Source organism: Pipistrellus hanaki, assembly GCF_964339955.1.
Source record: "Pipistrellus hanaki genome assembly, chromosome: 7".
Classification (NCBI taxonomy): domain Eukaryota; kingdom Metazoa; phylum Chordata; class Mammalia; order Chiroptera; family Vespertilionidae; genus Pipistrellus; species Pipistrellus hanaki.
The window spans coordinates 57,822,432-57,840,077 of record NC_140509.1 but is presented as its reverse complement, the minus strand read 5'-3'; the positions used below and the strand labels follow the sequence as shown (position 1 = coordinate 57,840,077).

The following is a 17,646-nucleotide window of genomic DNA, read 5'->3' as shown; positions in this document are numbered from 1 at the left end:
AAAAAAAAATGATCTTCAAGACTTTTTAACTATGATATGTTAATATTTTTCTAAAGCACAACCAGGTGCATCATTTTACAAATTACTTAATTTATTTACATTATAAAAAATGAAATTTTATATTTAGACCTATGAAAATTCAGTCCTAAATATAAGAAGAATTTAGAAAAGTTCATTTTCTGGATCTATCAGTAAATATGATGACATATAATTATACTGGCTATTACCCCATTTCTTTAAGAAATAATACTTTATATTTTGGATTTAAAACTATATTTCATTTATTTTATTGAGAGAGATAGAAACATCAATGATAAGAGAGACTCTTTGATTGGTTATGCTCAACCACTGAGCAACACTGGCCGGGCTATTTTTGGATTTTTAATGACTAAAACAAAAAAGACCTAAACCTGCAGCTGTATCTAAACCAGAAGAACCATTTGTTCTTGCCAGTCTTGTATCTTTCTTCAAACTTGACCTTAGCCTCCCTTTGACCTTGCATTTCATAGCAGAGGCTCTGAAGATGTCCTTGTTGATGGTGGTTTTGTCCAAGAGGATATCCACAGAGTATCTTGTGGGCATGGGGTAACTGTAGTTATAAACTTTCACAAAAGACTTGGTCTTTGACTCTGGCTATTTTCTTCCTGCCCATAACAGTTGTTACTTTGTGGAGACAGCAGTCAATTCTGGCCCCCAGAGCATGGTGTAGGGGTGGTCTGAGTTGCCATCATCAATGTTCTTCACAATGACCATTTTGCATCCAGAGTAGCATCTGGCCAGGACCAGCACCACCTTCATAAACTTGCCCATGTCGACAGCGACCCTAGGACAGGGACTAGAGCAGAAAGGAACTGCCTCCTTTCCATTCTGCAAATCTTACAAGAGAATATCCTTTGTAGCCTAGCCTATCTGAAAACATAATAGAAAAGGAATTCTGGGAGATAGAATTTAGCCTAGCCAACTTGACCTATTACAAAGCTATCACAGTTGGTACACACTAGGCTTAGTTCCATGTCTTTGGAACACATTAATAAGTAAAAGAGATGAAGCCACTGCCCTAATGGAACTTATATCTTAGCTGGAAAAGACAACAGCAAAGCCGCAGCGTGCGGGGGCCATGGTGGCACCGGGTGGGGGCCAGGGTCAAGGCCCTTGCACAAGTTCCGTGCATTGGGCCTCTAGTAATTAATAAATAACCATGCAAGAATAAACTCTGCTTTGTGTACTCACAGCTGTAAACCTACTTTTGCCCTACATGGCATACTTTCATCATAAAAATTCTCATGCAGAATTAGATAAAATGATAATCCCAGCATCAGCATGTGCTTGTGTCGGTTTTCACATGCTTTAATGTGCTGTTGTGCCAGCCCCAAGAAAATGAGTTTTCAAGCAATAATGTTTTCCCTAAGGAAAAAAAAAATAACCTTAGGTTTTGTCTGTGTAGGAAGTGTGTAGGCAGGACTCTCAACTTTCAGGAAAATTTGTCTTTATAGAAAAAGGTTTTCCAGCTACCCTTTGAAACTTTCATGAAGACAATAAAAAGGAGATATAAATGGAATTGTCACAATAACTTGCCGGATGGCAGAAGTAGCTCTGGCTCCATCCTCCTTAACTGGAATTGAGAGTAGACACCGAGAGGAAAGAGAATGGAGGATAATACTGTGAGCCCAGAGTGTTATCCATGTCTCCACCTGTCGCCAGTGGAAGTGGGGTTCTTGGGGTGCTGCCGGAATCAGAATTTCCGGAGGCCTCCATGGGAGGATGGGTTGTCATGGAAAGTCTGATTTCTGTGGAATGAAACCCCTGAGTTTCCAAGGTTCCATCTCCCTCTGTCCTGCCAAGGAAGAAGTCCCATTTCATCTTCAGCAGAGCTAGACTCAAAGCTACTGCCAAGAGCCTCCATTCCATATTGAAGCACAGGCCAGTCCAGCTAGGTAGCTTGTGTTCCCAGCTGCAGTCCATGGCTGTGGGGTCCACATGGCTATGGAGGGAGGATGAGAGAGAGCAAGGGAGCAGGGATGAAACAAGAGGGACAAGAGAGAGAAAGATGTCCTTTGGGGATTTTGTATTCCCAAATTTTCATGGGCTTGCACTGGGGTCCACCTTCCTAGCCAATGATCTTTGTTCCCAGGTTAGACTGTCAGGCAGGCACCTTCCCTACACCACCTCAGCTTCACTGGGCATGTGCCCATCTTCCTCTCCCCAGTGATCTGCAGGGAATGGACCTGTGGTTCCCTGGGGAGTGTAAGGTTGTAGCTTTTTGGTGAAGCTGGCCAGACGACCATGCTCACAATGCCTCTTCTCCCCTTTGCTCCTTCCTGTTATCTACATTAGCTAGCTAATTACAATGGTAACAAAAACAGTCTCAGAAAATGGTCTGACTGGCTCTCTAAAAGGGCTATAGATTTTTGACACTTGGTCTGGGTGGAATAGAGACCCACCCAAATTTATATATTGAAGTCTTAACCCCTGCGACCTTTGGATATGACTTTATGTGGACATAGGATCTTTACAGAGGTAATCAAAGTAAAGTGAAATCTTTAGGGTGATCATTAATCCAAAGGGGGAATTTGGAGAAGACCTTGTGAACATTCAGAAGACCATCTACAAGCCAAGAACTAAGTCCCGGAACAGATGCTTGCCTCACAGTTCTCAGAAGGAAGCTGCCAACATCTTGATTTTGGATTTGTAGCCTCCAGAACTGAGACAATACATTTCTCTTGTTTAAACCACCCAGATAGTGGTATTTTGTTTACCAGCCCTAGCAAACTAACACAGCACTCAACCTGAATAAATTTTAGAAATAAAGTAAAGTAAGCAGCAAAATTTTGACTATATTTGAGTCATCCCACCAAGTAAAATTTTGTTTGTTTGGAATGGAATTGGGTTTGTGTGTGTGTGTGTGTGTGTGTGTGTGTGTATGGTTTTACTTATAATCAAAATAATTTTAACTGAAAAATAATTATAGATATATATATTCACATATAAACATATATTGTTTAAAATGTTAAACTATATAGAAATGCAGAATATAATATAAACTTTAAACTTCACTCCTCATTCTCCAGATTTGGTTACCTCCCTAGTGGTTGGCTGTTTGAAACCTAGCATTATGTTTTTACAGTGCTCAGTTCCTAATATTACACTGTGCAGACTTGAGTAAGATTCTACCCTGATATTGGCATTTTGCTAAAACAGCCCATTTACAAAGTGGTCACTTCATAAGTTATAGAAATGGCTAACCACTGAGTTGTACACCTGAAGCTAATATAATATTGTATGCCAACAGTAATTAAAAAAATAAAAAATAATTAAAAAATAAAAAATGAAAAGAAATAGCATATTTAGAGTCCATGTTATGGGACTATATTACTGCAAGTGGATCTACACATCTATTATCTCAACACCATGGATTGGCTATAATATAGGCCTGTTATTTTAACTTCCATCCTATAATTCCACATTTTAGAATTTATTATATTACCAACCAAGGATTAACTTTAAAAAAATCAACTACCAGCTCTGTTTTTTTTCTGACTTTATTTTGTTTTCTACTTTAGATATTATTATAGGAAAAAACAACTGACTTCATCCTGTTAAAGCTCTTTTCCAGGAACCAATAATAAAGTATTTCTAAATTTTGAGTCAGTTATAACATAGCAATACCTTTTTATAGAGAACTTGATCAACCAGTAGCTCATCTAGCTGAAATAATGGTGTAGGACTCTGAATAGACAAAATAAATGTTACAGAATCCACCCAGGAAAGCTCATCACTTTATTGATAACCATGCCCTGTGAGTCCTTAGCTGTTGTTTGTATACTCATGGTTTTATATAGTTTCAACTTTCCTGACATAGTTCCTAAGTCCAAAGTAGAGTAAAAGTCATAAAAAGGAGACAACTTTTTACTCTTTGAAAGCACAATTTCAGGACTCTGAAAGAAAATTTAAACTTTCAGTGGCTAAGAGGGAACCAAAAACCATGGAATGCTACAGTAAGTTGAAGACAACAGTTGCCAGGAGTCACTTACTAACAGGGAAAACAGTTAAGTCTTGAGGTCATTCTTATCTTAGAATATAAAATAATGATTTAAATTCAAAGTTTGTTTGAAACAAACAAACAAAAAAAGTTATTGCAATCAATTTGCCCTGTTTAAGGTGATAGGAAATTGTATAATATATTTAAGAATGATTTCCACTTAAAATTAGTCAAATATCAAAAGGACTTGGCACTTAGAAAGGGAAAGATTTGGGTTTATAAAAAGTTTGCTCTCACATGGTTGAGGTTTTATTAGTATTCCAATTGAAGTGTTTTATTTGCTAAGATGCCTACATTTATGATCGCACTTTAATTTTTTGGACCTTAGTAAGACAGAGCATTTATTCCACTGGTTGAAAATAAGTTATGGAACAGTACTTAAATGTTCATAGTTACTCTTATTTATTTAGGCAACTCAAAAGCTATGTTTTGTATCAGAATAGTAGAAGCCCCACACTATCAGCATTCAGGAGAAGTTCACTAAGATGAATGAACTTCAAATGAAGAGGCTTTATTAAAATGCATGCCTCTCGTGTTTGGAGCTCTACAAATAAAGGAGAAGCAAGAGACCATAGATAAGATGGTGTGTTTTCAGCAGTTTTATAGATATCTCCTTTATCTCAGCATCCAATCAATTGGCACATTGTTATTCAAATTATATTCAAATCATCCAATAATGCCAGTTTAGGATTGAAAAGCACAGGCTGAGAACATATCAGATGAAATTTTCTGTATTAAAATAAAACAAAAGCAATTTTGTCACGCTGAACAAAGAAACTGTCTAATAAAATGTACCCCAGGTTCTGAACAATGGGCTTCTGCTTGCATGCTATTCGGTGATTCCTTGATAACTTGTCTAAGTGTGAAGTGAGGTGGGAGATGCTCACAAAGGAAAATAGCTTAATTGTAACAACATCATAGGCAAGAGGTCTTTCAAAGTGCAGAGATACCAGTCTTCCTTCCCAAGGAGCAATTGTTTTGCACCTATGCTCTGCAAATAGCAAGCACAGGGGCCCTGGCTTTTAATTACCAGGTAAAATACCATTCCAAGATTGCATAACCCGTGGTTGCCTTTTGCAATGCAATGAGCATAAGGGAACCTGACATTCAGTGTTTCATGTGTTGCTATGACATTTTCTGAAATTTTATGTTATGCTGCTGGTAAGCTGCAGACTATGCTGCATTTGAATTTCTTGGGCGAGGGGGATAATAGAATGATACAGAATTCAAGAACCTAACTGATGTCTGAATGCCGATGCTCAGTGCAGTTCAGAGTTCGAAAAAAAAAAATACAGAAATAGAGTCTTTATGCTCTTCTTACAGTAGTTATATGTTTTTCTGGAGATAGAGGCCATTCAGTCAGGGGGGATGTCACTAGCTATCCCTTTGAGTACAATGGAGCAGAGGAAGACACCGTGGCAGTCGGTGCCCAACACATTTGAATCTTCAGGACACTGGAATGGAGAGGAAAATGTCACAGACCCACGCAGTGTGTATGTTTCTGCCCATTAAGGAGCAGTTGTAGAGCTGATGTTGCTCTATGTCCCTCTGTTCCAGAAAGCGCCTTTTGGAGTTGATGCTATTTGCTCAGCCAGTTCAGTACCATGGCAATGGATGGCATGGCCCCTATAAACTGGGAGATATTGGGTACTCGTTTTCCTCTTCCCTACACCTGCATTTCCACACCTATGTCCACACGTGTGTTTCTCACTCCTCAACAATCTCTAACATTGTGAAGAGTGGAAAGCCCAAGTCTTAACGTTGGCATGACACCAAGTTAGAGAACAATTCAAACTGATTTTATTGGTAACATTTAGGATCATAAACTGATTTTCTCTATACCACTGATATTATTATGAAATTTATCGGCAGTAAACGTCATGCTTATAATATGGGTTTATATTCATAAAACATACAAAAAGCTGGGTCATCCTACTTGAAATGGTTTTCAGAGGTTTAGTATGGGCTAAATGTCTTTGACCTCTAAAACAGCTAATCATATATATATATATATATATATATATATATATATATATATATATATAATTTAGTGAGTAAATAGGAACCGTTTTGTAGGTTATGACGAGCAGGGTTGATCCAGGGATTTAAAAAAAAAATGTTGTCTTGTTTTGACATTTCCTACCAATAGCACATGTATGCCCCATTAACTCCAATAGTCAGCTAAATGTTTGGATATAAATCCTTATTTCTTTCCTTCAGCTCCATCTAGAAGGTTCTTGCCTTCCCCCCTGCCTGTCCAAACCTTTAGAGCTAACCCAAAATGTCACTATCCATGAGTCTGTCTCCATGAAACCTTTAAAATTCAATCTTAGTATTATAGTCTTCTGTTTTATACCACCCTCCATAGTCTGCCTTATTTCCTGTATAATTTGCCAGCCTGGTACTGTTATAAGCTACTTGTCAGTTTTTACTTATTTCCTGATATTCCACTGTGCCTAGCAGAGTGTACTGCATGTAGCAATTACTTGATAAATATTTGTTGACCTGAACCAATAGCTGCCTTCCTGTCTCCCTTTAGATACAAGTTAGAATTTTCTTAGGGCCAGGCACTGAGTCAACTGCTTGTTGACCTCCTCTTACTCCACAACAATAAAATGCATAATAAACTAGAGAGTTCACCTCAGTGCTTTGCTGAGAACTTTTGTGTGAGAGCTAACATTTATTCATATTTTACTATGTATCAGCACTATGTATTAGCAAAGTCACTGTGCTAAGACTTTTATAATCATGATCTTATTTGTGTCTCATAGTTTTGTGAATAGGTAATAATGTCATCCCTCTGAGACCTAGATTCATTAAATAATAAAGCATTAAATAATTGCTTAATGACACTCAGCTCATTAAAGGCAAAGCAAGGACTTGAACTCATGCGCTTAATTGATTCTATTGTGCCTATTCAAGTCAAGCAGGTCATTTTGATTCCTTGGTACTTTTTTAAAACCCAAAATTCTGAACCCAGCAATACATCTGTAGTACTAGTTATATAGAAACTTATGGAAGTACTAGAGGCCCAGTGCATGAAAATGTATGCACTGGAGGGGGTGTCCCTCAACCGGGCCTTCCCCCTCTTACAGTCTGGGAGCCCTCAGGGGCGGGAGGTGACCTGGTGATCAGGGAAAGGTGACACCTCCATCACACCTCCGCTGCTGCTACTGCCACCAACAGCAAGCCTCTGCTGGCCCTGGTTACCTGAGTCTCGGACAGTCCTGGGTGGCTGGGCAGCTGCCATCCAATACTTGCCTGTGCCTTGGTCTGGCCCTGGGGGACTTGGGAGCTGAGGGGACTCTGGAGACAGGTGCACAGCAAGGCTGGGCTTGCTGTGCACCTATAGTCCTGGCAGGGCTGAAGGGACTGGGTGCTGCCATCATGTGGCTGTTGGCACCACCATTTTTGAGGGAGTGGCAATCAATTAGCATATTCCCTCCTTATTGGCTGTGGGTGCTGCTATCTTTTGCTATGATGTGAGGGTCAATTAGCATATTTCCTTTTTATTAGATAGGATTAAGCCTGCTTCTAAATATGGCATTTATGATACTTTAAGTCAAATTGTAGTCCAAGAATTGTTTCATCTACACTAAGTGCTACAATTGACAAAGTATTTTCATATATATATTATCTCATTGGATTCTTATAACCATTGAATTCAGAGGTTATATACAGTTGTTTGTATGGAAAATAATATAATAATAAATAAAGATATAAAAATAAACTCTATTTGAAGATCTAAGACCTATTAACTTTTAGCAGCTGACTGTTCTATATTTCTAGGTGAGCTGAGTGAGCCCATCAGTATTAATTTGTTAGCATCACTTAGATCCAACTGGAATAGATCCTGTGGAAATTTCACCCTGTGGAAATGGCAGGCAAGCTGGCCTGCCTCTCTAAGACTAAGGTTTATTTGTTTTTTCCTAAGTGGGTGTCATCTTTGTGAAGTCTTGGACCATTTCTTTAAGTACATTTCTTTTCTTCTCAGCTCTGTCCCCTCTTAGTTTGTTGAGAGAAGACTGTTGGCATTCCACTCCACTTGTCAGGCTACATATAAAAGCAAACATTGGAGGTCTACAAGTGAAAAGAAATATTTCAACAAACAATGGCTGGTCCTTTCAATCTAATCACTTTACAAACAAGGGGATGCTTTCTCCATTGTATAGATGACCTCCTCAGGGAAAGTAGATTAAGCTCCAATCACTCTACTCAGAGCAGCCCTCAATCACTTGCCTATTCTTCTATTCTACCCATCCCTTAAGAAAAACAACTCTAGCATTCAGCTTATTATTTTTACCTCAAATAGTTAAATGCAAAAGTAATGTTTTGTTAAGTGTGATAATTTATATTCACACTGACTTTGAAGCAACGCAGGTATTATGCTAGTATTTTTTCATATCTTATTTAATATTCATAATATTCTAAGCAGTACTACTTCTCCATTTTAAAGATAAGATAGCGAAGGGCCAAAGAGATTACATAACTTGTTCAAAGTCAACAGTAATCCCTTTGAGAGGGATTGCCTTGATTTCTACCAAAATTTAAAACTTTTTTTTTTTTTCTTTAAAAAAATGCTTGTTCTGCAGGTCTCCTCTCTTAGACAGCTGCTGGTGGTGGTACCTTCTATTGTGATACGGACCTTTGGGGATGGATTGTGAACTTCTACACATTTCTTGTAGAATCTGAGCTCTGGCTCACGGACTAGTTAACTTCTGTTACAGTCTTTCACTGTTCACTGCTGGGTGAAGATGAATATATATTTATGTTCCAAAATATTAACCAGAAATGACCAGTTTTAATGAGATGCTGATCCCTTGACTAAATTTATACATATTAAGTATATTTTCAATATACAAAGTAGAGATTGCTTTGATTTTTTTTTATCCCTTTTTTGAAAAATGGCCCCTTACCTCTAGTGAATCAGCAAGTTGTAAGAGGTTACCAAATTAAAAGATACTTTCTTCTTCAGAATTGATCTTTTGTAAGAGAATATCTTTGGTGGAATGCATCTGCTGTTAACTAGAGCCATATCATCAAGCTTTAAAATGAAACCTGGTGAATGCAATCTCCACTGGTGAAGAATCTTGGCCTTAAATGTGTTAGGGATTTTTAAAAAAATGGTAAAGATAACTGTGATTTCCTAAAATTATTTTTCCAGATGAAAACTTAACTAGTTGTGGAATCCCAAACAAATGTTCTGCTATCTCATGAAATTCAAACCAAGCTTATATATTAAAAAGCATTTTAAAGTCATTGGTATTTTAAAATTCTTTAATAAAGAAAGACCATTAGTTTGTCATTTCTAAATCTCTCAAAAAATCAGTTAAGTGGAAAGTAACTGAAGTTGCTGACTGTTGCAGGTCTTGTTCTAATAACTGAGGAATCTAGATTCCAAAATTCAAAGTGATCTCAAGCTGCTGGGGGCAAAGGTGAGCAAGGGAAGAGATAGATAATAAAAATCTAGCATACGGATTTCTGCAAGATGTTTGGTCAATAAATCTCAATCTTAAATCTTAGTTCTGACCTAGAAGAAATAGCCAATGAAACATGTCAGCGTTGTGTATTGTTGAGAAGTATCAGCAGGTCACACACAGTTCAGAAGGAAATTGATGGAAAACCACTCGATTTCAGAGACATTTAATTAAAATGAATTCTATTGTGTCTGGTCAACACTGATAACTTGTAAAAAGGAAAAGCCATCCATCCTGCTATTATTAAAAGTTGAGAATCTGGAAAGATCACATATAGATGAGGACACAGATGTTTGTTTTGGGCACAGTGTAGTTGTGCTTATCCACAGAGTTACACATAAAATGGCATTTTTAGTTGAGTATTTTATGTTGTCAGTGTACTTAAACAGAGGGCTGCAGTAAGATAGTTCCTAAATGTGGAAACCAGTTCAAGAGAAGTTCACATTCTCCATGGTTGAATATAGTAAAAATCAACACAGAATTGGTGAAACTATTCATGTGAAACCCACCTTGCTGGTAAAGGGTGTCTTCCAACTCTTAATTTAGAGCACAGGTGTGTTCTCAAAGAATTCATGACCCGAGAAACTGAAGTAAACTGAATGGTGTTATAACTTGACTGTGTGAGGTAAGGATGGATTAAGGGCAGGAGTTGATTGGAGTAAAGAATTACTTCCCAGTTTCTCTTGCCAGTGACCAGGGACAACTGTTCCCAAATGAAGTGTTTATTCCCTGGACTAAAATTACCTTAGAAATAAATCTATATGACCACCAGTTTAGTGGAATTATCATTGGGAAACCTTTTAACTTACTTTGCCTTAATTTGTTTCTCACCAATATTCCATATAAACACCAAACAAGAAGGAAATCTTAGGATACATTACATGCTCTATTCTTTTGCATTAGTTTTAGTGCTCTTAGATAAATTGATTGTATAAATCATTTTATTAATTAACTTCTTAAGAGTTTGGTAAAGGTGAGTTAATGAAGGTAGAAGTGAGAAACCTCAAATTATTGCCAATATTTCCATAAATCTGATAGAAATCATTTGTTTATCATCAATAGAGTTATACTAGTCAATAATGCTAGGTAAAGATTCTTTGCAATGATTATGTTATGTCACAAGTCAGCAAATTGGTTATTGTTCAGTGGGTCTAACAATTATGTCTTTGATAAATAGGTGATGAATTACAGTTTGTTAGACACAGTATTTTAAAATAGAGTCTATGGGGGTCTTAAAAGAAAACAATGACAGAAATCCTTGGAAACAAGATGGAAATCACTTTTTTTCTAATATTATATTTTTTTTTGAAAAATATATTTTATTGATTTTTTACAGAGAGAAAGAGAGAGGAATAGAGAGTTAGAAACATCAATGAGAGAGAAACATTGATCAGCTGCCTCTTGCACACCCCCACTGGGGATGTGCCCGCAACCAAGGTACATGCCCTTGACCGGAATTGAACCCGGGACCTTTCAGTCCGCAGGCTGATGCTCTATCCACTGACAAACCGGTTTCGGCCTAAAATGATATTATAGCCAAATTAAAAGAGCCAAGTTTCTTGACCTAAAAAACTGATGCTTTCACTTTGTATTACATAGTGTGTGTGTGTGTGTGTGTGTGTGTGTGTGTGTGTGTGTGAAGAACTTTCCACTACTGTCATGTCTCTTCAAATACAAGTGTTATCAGTGGGGAGCACTCCCTGTCCCCACCTGTTGCCTGAGGAAGTGGGCTTCTTGCCATGCATGTCCTGAGAAAAATGATTTTCTGAGACTCACACAGGAGGATGAGATATTGTAGAAGGCTTCATTTCTGTGGAATTAAACCGTGAGTTTCCAAGGTCCCATTTCCCTCTGTCCCACCAGAGAAGTGTAGCTATGGCTTCAGCAGAGCTAGAATTAAAGCTGTTGCCAGAGTTTTCATTGGGACACAGTCCAATCCAGCATCAGGCTAGCTTTGTTTGTGTACCTCACTGCAGTTCATCAGTCCACTGTGTGTGGAGTCTGCAAGGCCCCATGGTGATGGAGGAAACATGGGTGGGAACAAAACCAAAGGAACCAGAGAGCCATGGGCACCAAGAACACGAGCTCCTTTGTCTTGGGATTATGTATCCCCAAATTTTCACAGGCTTGCAGTGTACCTGCTCCCTCTAGCCCATGATCTCTATTCCCAGGTTTGACTGTCAGGCATCTTCCCTATGTCACCCCAAGTTTACTGCACATGTGGCCATCTCCCTATTGGTCAGTCCCTTTCCCCAGTGTTTTGCAAAATTGCCAAATGCTGGGGGAGATGATAGGGTGCAGTATCACCCCTGTTGAAAAGCAATGGACTAATGCTCTTGGGAGCACTTGGTGATGCCTAATTCTCTAACAAAACAGTTTTTGTTTTTCTTTACTGTTTCCCTTGGTTGCCTTATATCTTCAAGTGTTGGAGAAAGCAATTCATTGGGCACATGATTCTCAAATGTTGAGAGTCTGTTTACAGCTACTCACTTGGATTTGACTGATGTAAACAATGCAGGTTCTTGTATCACAAAAGAGCTAAAGGCATCAATTGACATACAATTGTGTTTCATTGTCAGTCATTCCCACCCATTTAAAGGATTAGGGGCACACTTCTCTAGGGTGAGTTGCCTTTATGTTTTGTTCTTACCGATTATCTAACAAAATGAAAAAAGAAATACATCTTCTCCCATGATTTACTTTAAAATAATATCTTACACAAGTGATTTTCAATGTTTTTGTTGTTTGTTTGTTTGTTTCTTTTCTTTTTTTAAAAGCGAAACTCTTTTCTTCTTTAGACATCTGTTGGAAAAAATCAGCATATAAAATAGATAAAACAAATATGCTTGTTTGTGAGGTTAATTCATAGTATTTGCTTATTATAAAGTCAATCATGTTAAGCAACTGTTCTAAGAATGTTGGTATTCAAAATCAAGAGTTAGGAAAGAAAATTGCAGGGTTAAATCAGTTTTATTATTCAATTTACTTCTATATTTTTATTTGAAAAATAGAATTTATTCAAGAAGAGTTACAGTTCATGCTGATACTGATTAGAATCTGAATTTACAGTTTTAGCTATGCAGACAGAATCTGCCCTGAATTAAAAGAGAAAATTCAGGGCTATACCTTATTAATAAATGACACATTCAAATATCTCAATAGAGATGGCTTATGTTAACATATTGGTGGCTTCCTATTCAGTATGGAACATATTTCAGTGTAGTGTATATTTTCTTTTTAAACTATAAATTTTTATATGTTGTTGATGTATTTTTAAATTTTCTGTTTATTTATTAGAAGGTATAATTTTATAATAAAAACTGAATTATAAAATTTTTTTATAATTTTATTATAAAATTTTTATTATAATTTTATAATAAAAACTGATTCAAGTGTAAAACACTTGAATCATCTCCCCCAAATTCTGAAAAGATTTGAAAACCATGAACTTTTCTTTCTTTTTTTAAAAAAAATGTATTCAAATGCCAATGATATCTGTGGGTCAAAACTGCACAGAGTTTGATATCTATGAACAGTCTTTAATCTTTATTTTAAATATATTTTTTTATTGATTTTAGAGAGGAAGGGAGAGGGAGAGAGAGATAGAAACATCAATGATGAGAGAGAATCATTGATCGGCTGTCTCCTACACACCCTCTACTGGGAATAGAGTCCACAACCTGCGCATTTGCCCTTGACTGGAATTGAACCTGGGACTCTTCAGTCTGCAGGCTGACACTCTCTGTCCACTGAGCCAAAACAGCTAGGGCTAATCTTTTTTTTTTTTTTTTATTTATTTATTTTTTTTTATTTTTAAATAATGAGTTAAAGTCCTTTTATTTTAGCTCCTGTTATGAAGGAAGCTCTTTGACAGATGCAAACAATAATTTCCACCCTTTCCCAGATTAGCTGGCAAAATATGCCATTTAAAGAATTAGGGACCCCCTCTCTGTAAGAACTGTAAATTCATTCCCCTAATTTTTAAAACTTTTCTTTGAGCTTAAAAAAAATATTTAAAACTTACAGAAAAGTTGCAAAAACAGTCCCAAGAACTTTTATAACTCATATAGATATAATGTCTAAAATAGAGACACTCTACTTTTAATCCCAAACAATCCTCCAATAAGGAAATTGATACAATGCTACCTTCCAATCCATAGAAACCATTTTAATTTTGACAGCTTCCCCAGTAGTGTCTTTTTCTTTTATGGTCCCGAACTTTACATTGCACTAATTTCTACCCCTCTTCAGTCTTTTTTCCTCCTTTTCTTTAGTCTTCTTAATTCTGGAGCATTTTTTTAGTTTATCCCCCTATGATTCATGACCTTGACTGATTAAAGAGTACAGACACTTTTTTTGGTAGAATGTCCTTCAACCTGGTCCTTTCTAAGATTTTGTTATGACCAGACTCAGATCATCCATTCCTGGCAGGAAGACCCTAGAAATGTTGCCGTGCTCTTTCCAAGTTGATAGGATGGCCATTCATCCCAAACCTGGTGATGCCAACCTTGACCACCTGCTCAAGGTGCCTGCTTTCTCCACTTTAAAATTATCATCTTTCCCTTTCTGAATTAAAAAAAATTGTGTTGAGATATTTCAGAATTATGCCAGTAGCCTCAAACTCATTATGTCTCCACTCACCAGCCTTAGAATTCTTTCCTGAGTTTTTCCTGAACTAATGACTACTCTATGTCTGTCAAATGGTGATTTTTTTTTTTTTTACTTCCATCACTCATTAGTTGGTGTTTTACTTTTAGATCTTTTCCTTCTCTTTTATTTATTTATTCATTTAATTATTTATTCATATCAGTATAGATTTATGGATACTTATTTTATTCAATGAATTGTGATTTATTACTATCATTATTTATTATGATGTTCAAAGTTTTCCAGCATTGGCCAGTAGTAAACCTCGTATACTGGCTCCCATGTCTTTTTTTGCAGTGTGTATATCATTATCATTATTTGAACACTTTCTTAGTTTCCAAGATGAGATAATTCAAGCCCGTATCGTATCTTCCCATCCAAGTGCTGGAGTCAATTGTTTAAATAGTTTTAGTGCCTGTAGTGGAGAATGTTATTTGGAAACCAGAATCTGCTCTCAGAGTGCTCATTGTTACTGGAGTGTCACTGATTCTAGAACCTCCTGGGAATAGAACTGAACTTCTCTCTCTCTCTCTCTCTCTCTCTCTCTCCATATATATATATATATATATATATATATATATATATACACACACAAATGTGTATGTGTGTGTATGTGTGTGTATATATATATATGTATATGTATATATATGTATATATATATTATTTTCTCAAATATATTTTTATTGATTTCAGAAAGGAAAGGAGAGGGAGAGAGAGATAAAAACATCAATGCTGAGCCTAGCAGATGTGGCTCAGTGGTTGAGCATCAATCTGTGAACCAGGAGGTCACGGTTTGATTCTTGGTTGGGGCACATGCCTGAGTTGCAGGCTTGATTCCCAGTGGGGGATGTGCGGGGAGCAGCCGATCCATGATTCTCTCTCATCATTAATGTTTCTATCTCTCTCTCCCTCTCTCTTCCTCTCTGAAATCTATATCTATCTATCTATCTACCTATCTATCTATCATCAATGATCAGAATCATCTTACTGGCTTCCTCCCCACATATCCCCCATTGGGGATTGAACCACAACCCAGGCATATACCCTGATCAGGAATGAAACCGATGACTTCTTGATTCCTGGGTTGAGGCTCAACCACTGAGCCACACCTGGGCGAGCAGTATATATATATATATATATATATATATATTTTAATACATATAAATCTATATCTATCTACATATTTGGTTATTCATTTACCTACCATCTATCTATCTAAAGTATGAATTCACTCCAATATTTCCAATTCTAATTTATAATTTCAGGGTTATTTCTACCTTTCCCCTTTTGTTAACTTTTTTTTTTTAAACAATGAGTAACCTCTCTTTAACTTTTTTTTTTTTCCCACAGTGAGAAACCTGGCTCTCATTATTGATAATATAGTTATATTTTCTCAAAATAACCACCTATAACTAACTTCCTGTTATGCTTTGTCCCTCTTCTGTCATGTGCAAGGGAAAGGACAGGAAGGAAGGGAAAGCAAGGGGAGGCTGCAGCTATCCTTTCCATTTACAGGGCAAGTGTGGCCCTGAGCATTCATTATAGTGCATCTCCAGAGGTATTTCCTAATTATTTTACCTGCTTTAATTTCTCTCTGGTTCCAGGTTTGGTAGTGGAATGATTACAGAATATTTTATGGGCTAAACGAAGAATAATGTTCAACTATTGTCCTCTGTCTACCTGCTATTCTTGATTTCACCTGCCTTTCTTATCTGTTCTGCCACTGCCATTGATTTCTTTCTTACTTGAATTGCTTTAATAGGCTCCTAAATACCAACAACACTGTTCCTCTCAGTATTTTTCTACATAAATTCCAGAATGATCCCTCTAAAACTGAGTACAGCATTCTACTGCTTTAAGATTTCTCGTGGCTCCCTACTGCTCCAAACACCTTAATATGTTTCTAACACTTTTTATAGGGTGACCCCCCCCCCAAATGTATACATATGCTTTGAATAATTATAAAGTCAATATTTAGGGAAATACATTTCATTTTCAAAATTGAGCAATCAGCTATTAAAGTGTGTATACATTTTGCCGGGGAGAAACTATATAACCTAGTGGATTCTTCTTTTCTCTTCAAATCCATCTCTAGTCATTCTCTTCACTGAATTTTCTATGTCAGCTACCACAGGTACTCGTATGTATTATAAAAGACTTGCTAGGAAGCAACAATTAAGAATCGTTTTTTGATGCAACATTATCTGGATTTGAATTCTTTTTTATCACCTGCTTAGCCATGTGTTTTTTTGTGGTGTATTTGCTATTATAGTGAAAGAACCCACCCAAAATGTAGTGGTACAAAATAATAATTTTAAGACCACAGATTCTGAGGGTCTGGTTTCAGGAAAGGGTCAGTGGGGACAGTTATCTTCTGGATCTGGAGAATCCACTTCCAAGATGATTTGCATGTCTGGTTCCTGGGGTGCGATGGCTGAAGGATGGGCTCAGCTGGGAGTGTTGACCAGAGTACCTCATGTGGCCACCCCAGCATCGCAATCTCTGGATAGTTGGACATTTTGCTGGCAGCTCAGGGATCCAATAGATGTGTTCTAGCAAACCAAGTGGAAGCTCCTTGGCCTTTTATGACCTGGCCTCACAAGTCACATAGTATCCCTTCCACTGTACTCTTGGTCAAAGCAAAATTCAAGGAATGAGAACATAGATTCTTTCACTGTTTTAAAACGTTCATACCTTGGAAATCATTATTTTCATGCCCATTTTCCTTATCTGTGAAATGGAGGTACTATAAGTATGAGTTAAATGAGATAGCTTTTAAAGTGACCCAATACATAGCAAGTGGTTGATAAATATTAGGTAGTAGAGGCCCAGTGCACGAATTCATGCAGGGGTTAGGTCCTACTGGCCTCCCCTGATGGGGCCCATCTGGCCAAGCCAGGGGGGGGAGGGGCTGCAGACTGTTGACCAGCTGGCCCTGCCCCCAATCAGAGTGTTGGGGGCCTATCAGGGGCAGGGCCAGCTGGGGGAGGGGGCCAATTGGAGCCTAGATCAGGCTGGTTGGCTGCACAGTGAGCATCATAGCCACTGGTTGTTCTGGTTGGTTGATCCTTCATTCAGTCGCTGGGCTTTTATGTAGAGAGATTTTTCTTTTTCAGTGACAGCCTAGAATTCAGTTGCCTTTCTTCATTGCCTATAGGAAGATCAGCACTTCTTTCAGGAAGTCTTATCTTACTCTTCAAGCTGCCTTAGGCTCTCCCCAGGTCAAATAGTTTGGTCTCTATAGTGTTTTACAAATGCCTATTTATGCATTTGTCTCCTCCACCAGTCTTAGCCCTCTAGGCCAAAGAGAGTTAATATGGTATCTTTAGCTTACATTATAGTGTTTGGGTCAGAGTAGGTGTCTAATAAATGCTTGAAGGATATCTTTATTCTTAGAAAATAGGGCTCTAACATAGAATCCACACCTGAAACCTAGTGGTTGATAAATATTAGGTAGTAGAGGCCCAGTGCATGAATTCGTGC

The 17,646-nt window shown here is 37.4% G+C and overlaps 1 pseudogene across 1 annotated transcript; it reads right to left on the bottom strand.

Annotated features, from left to right (window-relative positions):
* Positions 1-388: 388 nt before the first annotated feature.
* On the bottom strand, positions 389-810 carry LOC311626035 (large ribosomal subunit protein eL27-like; annotated as a pseudogene). The gene has a single exon. The product of its transcript is annotated as a large ribosomal subunit protein eL27-like (transcript).
* Between the last annotated feature and the right edge of the window lie 16,836 nt (positions 811-17,646).